Below are 8,413 nucleotides of genomic sequence, written 5' to 3'. Positions count from 1 at the left end.
TATTCAATTCGTGTCATCCGATTACTTAAAGAGAAGGTTGTGTGTAGAACGGACTCACGTGAATCCGGTTTATGAGTATGAAGATAATGTAACTCGCTTAAAATCTGTCTATATCAATTCTTGATCGCTGTATTTTCTACAAGATTATCTCTGTTGTAGTCTGTCAGATTTCCGGAAAAAAAAAATTCAGTAATCATGTTGACGACTTTCTGGTCATCATCAATCCAATAACGGAAGTATTTCGTAATGTTTTCATGGTCTGACGACTTCAGATCAGTAGTCTAGCTTCTACACATAATTCCTCAAGATTTTCCAAGACTCTTTCCCGATAATACTTTTATCTTACTCCAAGCAATTTCAGTATCTTATACAACAGTGTTAGCTCCTTCTTCTTTGATTTCTTCAGCGAGTGGTGGACGGTACTACAGGTGAGGAGTTAATAGGATGGGTGCTTGGTTTTTTTTTATCTGACCAATATACTTTAATATCTTATCAATATTATCTAATACTTGACCAATATTATCTAAAATCTGATATTTATAATTTAATTTCTGACCATTATAATCTAATGTTTGACTATTATTATCTAAATTCTGACCATTATAATCTAATTTCTGACTATTATTTATCTGACTATTATTATCTAATTTCTGACCATCAAGATTATTTTTTCCTCAAATTTTTTTTTCCTTGTTTGTATGACCGGACTCACGTGAGTCCGTTCTACACAAAACTTTTACTTAAAAAATAACAATTCAATCTAAATAATAATACACAATCCAGTTTAATAAATCAAGTTTTCGGGTCAGATGTCCAAAATGTCGGTAAAATTTGTCTCTATCCTATTCTTACTAAATCGTCACACTCACACATATGACCTTAGACTTAAATTTCCATCTTGAAGCTTGGGAATTCACTTATTTAATTCTTTTTTAAAGTCTTGAGGGTTGTACTAATGCAGCAAGTTGAGATCAAATCTTGTATAGTTGTATCTCAATGTTATGTGCTTTTTGTAACTTTATAATTTGCACTACCAAAAAAATGGAAAAAAATATATGGAATACTCCAATGAATACGTAGGTTACTATTTGCTACAAACAATGAATCCGTTTAATTAAAAATTAAACTAACTAGACTTTGCTAATTTAATTATGTGTACCTAACTAATAACTAGGTTATAGAACGTGTTTCGTATACATATCATATAATGATCACTTGATAATTAAAAAATTAAACCAAACCCAATTAAAAAAACCAAACAAAATCCACTAGGCCGGTGATCGAGGTGCGAAGGATTTTCTCTAAGCCTCTAATTGAGGAGATAGCGTGGAGTAAGTAGCTAGAGATTCTTAGAGTAAACAAATAAAATTTAAATAATTATTTATTAAATTAATAAATTAAATTAAATTATATTTATAATAATAAATTTATTTGAAGAAGCTAATTTAGTTAGGATATGGGAAGCACGTAAGGCAAGTATTTTGAACTGACTTAATGCAAAGCAAAGCAAAGCATCCTCCCTTTTATTCTAGAGCTTGTTAATTGTTATATGCTACTACTTGTATTGTAGAATTATAGATACCTTGACATCACTTTTTGATCACCAACGATCTCTTTTTTGGTTGGTTGGCTAGCTAGATACCATGGCTTTTGTTTATTGCATTGCTTTGCCCCTTTTTGGCTATTGATTCCTTTTTATATTATTGCTATGTTTAAGTTGTTACTTCTTCTTACTTGCAACAATTCCATTTGCATGTACCCGGTGTACAGTATTTTTACTATACATCGGGTTTTTCTCACGTGCAACTTATTTATTGTTTTTTTTTTTAAAATCGCGGAATTTTATACCTAAAAATCAAAAAAACGCAGAACAACAATGGAGGAGAGAGAAAGTGAGAAAACGCAGCTCTCAATCATCCATTGAGGAGAGAGAAAGTGAGAAATCGCAAAAATTGCAGAAAACGATCATCAATCGAGGAGAAAAAAGGTTAGAAAACGCAAAAATTGCAGAAATCGATCATCAATCGAGGAGAAAAAAGGTGAGAAAACGCACAAATAGAAGAATTCGATCATCAATCGAGGAGAAAAAAGGTGAGAAAACTTACAAATTGCAGAAATCGATCATCAATGGAGAATTCGACTTTCGATACAACAAATTGCAGCAATCTCATTCACGAATTGCTACAAAAACAGAGGCAAGTTGAGACTGAATTTGAAATCGATTCAAATCGATCGATTATAGAAGAAGAAGAAACTTATTGTTTTGGAGATGAATTCGTACCAATATTCAACCATCCAGACAATGCAGATGAAGCAATTGATAATGCAAATGAAGCAATTGAGAATGCAGAAGACGCAATACACAATGCTGAAAATCAAGTGGTTCCTGATAAATCAATTGATTCAAATTCAGAACAAACAACCAAAACAAATACAACTGAAGGTAATTTCTATAATTTTTTGAGATTGTATGCAAAAAAGAACCCTTTGAACACATAATTGTTACCCTTTTTATGCATAAACGTGACCCTATTTATGCCTAAATGTTACCCTCAGATTGAATGCAGAACTTTTGAGATTGCATGCAAAAAGTAACCCTTTGAATGCCTAAATGTTACCCTTTTCATGCTTAAAAGTGACCCTATTTATGCACAAATGTTACACTCAGATTGTATGCTGAAAATTCAGATTGTATGCAAAAAGTAACCCTTTGAATGTCTAAATGTTACCCTTTTCATGCTTAAAAGTGACCCTATTTATGCACAAATGTTACACTCAGATTGTATGCTGAAAATTCAAATTGTATGCAAAAAGTAACCCTTTGAATGCCTAAATGTTACCTTTTTCATGCATAAAAGTTACCCTATTTTCACACGAATGTTACCCTTTTTTTATGCTGGCTGTGGTTATTATCTGATTTGTTTGTATTAAATAACAGATACAAATCCAATTGATACTTCTGGTTTAGATCTTAGAGGATCATTTGTTGGTGTGGTAAGAGAAACTTTTGAAGAAATTTTGGAATTGTATGAAAAACATGCTGCTATACTGGGGTTTTCAATAAGAAAACATACAACTAGATTCAAACAACACACAAAAATAGTAACTGAGAAAAACTATGTGTGTTCTGCTAAGGGAAAGAGACATTCAGGTCAGAAGAAAACAAAGTTAGTTGAAATGGTTGATGAAGAGGATGTAAATGTAAAAGCAAGAAAGCCAAGACAAGTAGCCATTACAAGATCAAATTGCAAGGCATGCATAAGAGCAAAAGTGAATAAAGAAGGACAGTTTGAGGTGGTGTCTCATGTTATTCAGCATAACCACGAGCTAACAAAGCCACAGTGGCATTATTTGCATCGTTCTGAAAGAAAAATGACAGAGGAAAAAGCTGAAGCAATCAAAACAATGAAATCTTCAGGTTTAACTACAATGGACACTTACTATTACATGGCTACAGAGGCTGGAGGAGAACAGCATGTAGGCCATAGTGTTGTAGATCACCTGAATTTCTGCTCAAGGTTAAGAATGGAACAAATTGAGGCTGGAGATGCTCAAACTTTAGTGAACATTTTAAGTCAAGAACAATCAGAGGATCCAAACTTCTTTTTTAGAGTGAAGTTTGACAAAGAAGGAAGAATTTGCAATATCTTTTGGAGAGATTCAATGATGCTAGAAGACTATAGGATATATGGAGATGTTCTTGTCTTTGATACAACATACAGAACCAACAGATATAATCTTATATGTGCTCCATTTGTTGGCATAAATAACCACTGGCATAATTGTATGTTTGCATGTGCTTTATTGGGGATGAAACGACAGATTCATTTGTGTGGTTATTACAAACCTTCTTCAAAGCTATGGAGGATAGAAAACCAACTTCAATATTCACTTACCAGGACCAAGCAATGGCAAATGCAATTCTGGAGGTAAAAGATTTATATTGACATCTTACAAATTTGAGATTTGACAATAAAGTTTTTCTTTTCACATAAAAGTTACCCTTTTAATTATCTGCATAACGTTATCCTTTTTAGTGCATAAAGTAACCCTTTTAACAGCATAAAGTGACCCCTTTATTTTCAATGCAGGTGATTCCTAATACAAGGCATAGACTTTGTATATGGCATTTGGAGCAAAATGCCATAACCAGATTTGGAGCTCTTAAAAAAGACAAAGAATTCAAATTTGCATTCAACCAGTGCTTAAAGATGTGTGTGACAAAACAAGAATTCGAAGAAAAGTGGCAGGCAATGTTGCAGAAATATGAGTTGACAGAACACTCTTGGTACAAAAGAGTGTATCAGTTGAAAGACAAATGGTGTCCTGCCCTTAGTAGAGATTTCTTTTCAGCAGGAATCTTATCGTCACAAAGGAGTGAAAGCACTAATCATGCTATAGGATTCAGAGCAAGTAAAGCAACTACTTTGACAGAATTTTATACCATATTTAAGAAGACAACCAATCGTTGGAGAAGCACAGAGAAATATGATGAGTTTACCTGTAGCAAGTCAATAGCATTCACTTCATTGCCTCTCTCTGGAATGCTAAAGCATGCTACACAGGTAAAAAGTTAACTGACAACTACATAAATTACACCTAATATATGGCAATTTAAATGAACCTACATGATTTTGATGTACAGGTTTTCACTTTATCACTCTTTAGAGATTTTGAAGAGGAGTTTGGATACTCTATGGCAACAACTGTTCAGATGTTAGGCAGTAATGAAGAATGCCTACTTTATCAAGTAACACTAGAAGACAAGCCATGGTCTGCACATCAACTAAACTATATATATGAGAGCTAGACTGTATGGTGCACTTGCAAAAATTTTGAAGCATCTGGATGGTTATGTTATCATTGCATCAGAATTCTACATTTGCCTTCAGTAACAAGAATACCAGATAAGTATGTTTCAAAAAGATGGACTAAGTTTGCAAAAACAGAGGCATGGGATAGGTTGAAGAATCAGGATCCTAAACAGCAATATATTCCATGGAGGCAAACAATGATGAGGAAATTCTACAATCTAATCTTAAAAAGTCAAGAAAATGAAGACACAAGAGCATTTATGGAAGAAAGCTTCAGAAACAGTCTTAAAATGGTGGAAGACTTACTTGCTATTGCTGCTCAGAAAGAAAGTGCAGAAGCTGCTTCTAACATTCCTGATGTGGCAGACAGCACTCAAAGCAATACTGACGTTTCTTCAGCATCGAGTACAAGCACAAGTGTACCACAAATACTTGATCCTAAAAGGGCTGTAACAAAAGGAAGAAGCAAGAGAGCAAAAGGAGGACTTGAAAAAAGCAAGAGAAAAAGAAAACCAGCACTGCCACCTCCAAATTCAGAATTTGGATTTAAGACACCTAACTTACGACTCTTTTAAGATCTTTTTTAGAACATTTTTTTTTTCGAAATTAATATACCTTGTATTGTTAAACTATTTTTCTTTTGTTTTTTTACTCTATGACAAGTTTAATGAAAATGTGATTGACACTTTTATTAGCAGATGTTTAATTCTTGGAAACATCAACTTATGTTACCCTTTTAACGTATAAAAGTAACCCTTTTCGTGAATAAAAGTGACCCTTTTCATGCATAAAAGTTATCCTTTATATCCACTAAAAGTTACCCTTTCTGGTAATAAAAGTTACCCCTTTTGTCAATAAAAGTTACCCTTTTCACGCATAAAAGTTACCCTATCTATCCAAAAAAGTATACCTTATCCTTTCTATCCACTAAATCAACCTTTTCTTTGTTAATAGTTACTCTTTCTGGTAATAAAAGTTACCCCTTTGGTCAATAAAAGTTACCCTTTTCATGCATAAAAGTTACCCTATCTACCCAAAAAAGTATACCTTATCAAATAAAAAAGTAACCCTTTTTATGCCACAAAGTAACCCTTTTTATGCACAAAAGTGACCCCAAAAAAACATACACAAGAACCTTTCAAATTACTTAATGTATGCACATACATCAGTATTCCAAAAGAACCAAAAACTATCCACTAAGTTTAATTACATCATTTAACTTGATGTATATGCACAAACATTAAGTTTTTTCATTGTTCAAAAAATACTCCTAGACCTAATCAACCTTTGCTTCTAACAATCATTTCACCCTTTAGAAGGAGTGTACTTGTCTGTCTTCTTTTTTGCCCTTTTTCCTTTGGGATTCTCTTTGTCTGCCTCTGCCTTTGCTTCTACTTCAGCTGCCATTTTTCTTTCTTCATTATCTTTCTTCTTCTTTGCAGCAATTGCATCCTTTCTTCTCATTTCAATTTCCTGGCAATAAGCAGGATCTTTCTTCTTTTCATTGAACTTCTCTAATTCTGACAACACATCATTCCTAGATTCATTCAAATCACACAGCACCAGTGTCGTACAGATCTCACCTCGCAGAAATTTTCTCCCAATAATCTCACAACAGAAAAAAAAACTTATCAATATGTAATTAATAAAAGCATTAGAAAGGGAAAAACTACATACAAAATAGATGAATAATTACTGTTTTCAGTTCATTTAATTTGAACGATTCGCCAACAAAATGGAGCATGTGATACATGACAAACACCCCACAGTCCAATTTGTCAACCTTTTCTTTTCTCCATTCCAACTCAACAATTTGAAACCTATAAGAAGGTAGCTGAGAACTCTTTGGATGATTTCTTTTTCCGAGAAAAAACACCCATTTGATCACATTGACATAAAATATAAAAGTTTAGAATAAAATAAAACAAGAAAAAAGAAAAAAAAAATTTAAATGGAAACAATAAGTAAATAGAAACATAACAATGAATCAACATAAACATACCAAGTGTGAAGACAATTCTTTGGTATATTCAAGAGCATCATCACGCCAGATGATATTGTCAAGATAATATACACCTCTTTTGTATGATCAATAACAAACAAAATGTAGTGATTCTCAATAAGAACAGGAAAATATATCTGAAACAGAAAAAATTAAAACACTGATTTAGACAGATTAACACAAAACAGAACTTTTTTTTAAAGTTTTTATAGTAATTTATCATGAAATATACCAGTTCAGCATCCATAATATCACATTCAGGATTCTCATAGCTCACCCAACCTTCCCATAAACCGTGCAAATCATTAACAGCTTGTGAAACTTCACCTTTGCCAATGTTTTCACAAACATGCAAGAATGCAAACTATTAAAACTATGAGAACTTGTTTATATAAAAAGATAATAACTTTAGTGCACATAAAGGGTAACTTTAGTGCATATAAAAAAAAAATCAAATTACTTACACTTTGCCTCACACCAAAGAAGAATTTTCGAGGACCAGAATCAAAACATGCCTTCTCGTTCAAATACAGACAGTAGCAATCAATGATGCACCATCTAATTCTAAGTGGAGCTACCAGGGATACCATGTCTTCTCTTGGAATTAAAAAATTCATCCCAATAGTCACAAGATTCTCACTGCAACAATAAAAAATAAGATAAGCATTAAAAAAAAAATAAAGGAAAAAAAACATATAAAATATAATTATCATAAAAAATGACACTTAACTTCCTCATCATTGAATTATCCTTCAGTAAACAATAATCAAGAATTTCCTGATGTAACTTGGGCAAATTCTTGAAAATCCAAGCATTAGCCCTCAAAAACAGAGTAAGAAAAGGAACATCCACACCTACTGGCCCACAGTCGAGTGAGCAAAAAGATTTATTGCCTCTGACGATACGTCTAGAAGCATTTGCTACAGAAGGTCCAGCATCATCCTCAGACCTATTCATCAAAACACTTTTTCCTTTACCATTGACATCATCCTCAGACCTATTCAAATTCAAATCTTCTGCAGGTTCATTATCAGGAACATCATTGTTATGACCTTCAGGTTCATTATCAGGAACATCATTGTTATGACCTTCAGGTTCATTATCAGGAACATCATTGTTATGACCTTCAGGTTCATAAAAATCACGAAACATTTCATGAATAGACTTCATCTTGTTACACTCCTCAATTAAACCATCTAAAAGCTTCAGGTAATGAGGTTTAGAAAGTAGCTGTTGTGTTTGAGAAAATACAACAGGATCATCAGAGGATAATGATTCAGTTCTGCGAGAAGCAATCATATCACTCAAGGCTTGAAAACCCTGTGACTGAACCAACAATAATACATCCATATTTCTTTTGACCAAAAGAAATGTTTCATGAACAGCCTGCAAACATATGAACCAATAAGAAACTATACAAATGTAAAAAATAAAAATAAAAAACAAATGAAAATTCATGATATATGCATAAAGTTACCCTTTTAAATGCATAAAGTTACCCTTTATTATGCATAAAGTTACCCTTTAAAATGCATAAAGTAACCCTTATAACTGAATATTTAGGGTAACTTTAGTGCACAAAAAGGGTAACTTTAGT

At 32.8% G+C, this 8,413-nt stretch overlaps 1 long non-coding RNA gene across 1 annotated transcript; it reads right to left on the bottom strand.

Annotated features, from left to right (window-relative positions):
* Positions 1-6,887: 6,887 nt before the first annotated feature.
* Positions 6,888-7,774, bottom strand: LOC145616091 (uncharacterized). Its single transcript, XR_014107604.1, has 3 exons — positions 7,281-7,774; positions 7,049-7,180; positions 6,888-6,953 (listed from the first exon to the last, which is right to left on the bottom strand). It is a non-coding gene; the product is annotated as an uncharacterized LOC145616091 (long non-coding RNA).
* Between the last annotated feature and the right edge of the window lie 639 nt (positions 7,775-8,413).

The sequence above is a fragment of the Chenopodium album genome, chromosome 26 (genome assembly GCF_948465745.1).
Source record: "Chenopodium album chromosome 26, dcCheAlbu1.1, whole genome shotgun sequence".
NCBI lineage: Eukaryota > Viridiplantae > Streptophyta > Magnoliopsida > Caryophyllales > Amaranthaceae > Chenopodium > Chenopodium album.
The sequence above is the reverse complement of the archived record's forward strand: the minus strand, read 5'-3'. Positions and strand labels throughout refer to the sequence as shown.